The sequence below is a fragment of the Arachis ipaensis genome, chromosome B03 (genome assembly GCF_000816755.2).
Source record: "Arachis ipaensis cultivar K30076 chromosome B03, Araip1.1, whole genome shotgun sequence".
NCBI lineage: Eukaryota > Viridiplantae > Streptophyta > Magnoliopsida > Fabales > Fabaceae > Arachis > Arachis ipaensis.
Genome location: NC_029787.2, coordinates 47698076 through 47698369, shown reverse-complemented (window position 1 = coordinate 47698369; position 294 = coordinate 47698076).

Sequence of the window (294 nt, the reverse complement as noted above, 5' to 3'; positions counted from 1 at the left end):
AAAGAGGTGCTGACTATACTGGGAAGAGAGGTTGTGTGGGAGGATAGTAGATGGCGATAACGTTGGCGCCCCGACAAGGACCAATTACAATGTGACACATAATGAATGGTACATGTTATTTTAGAAGGGGTTGGGTAGCATTCATCATTATTTTTTTTTAAATATGCGTATGCTAGTGACTGTAACTATGAAGAATTATTCTTTTTGAGTATGATTACAAAATATTATTGTAATGCTCATTGTTACCCTTTTAGTATTTTATATTATTTAAAAATTGTATATAATTTTTGTGTA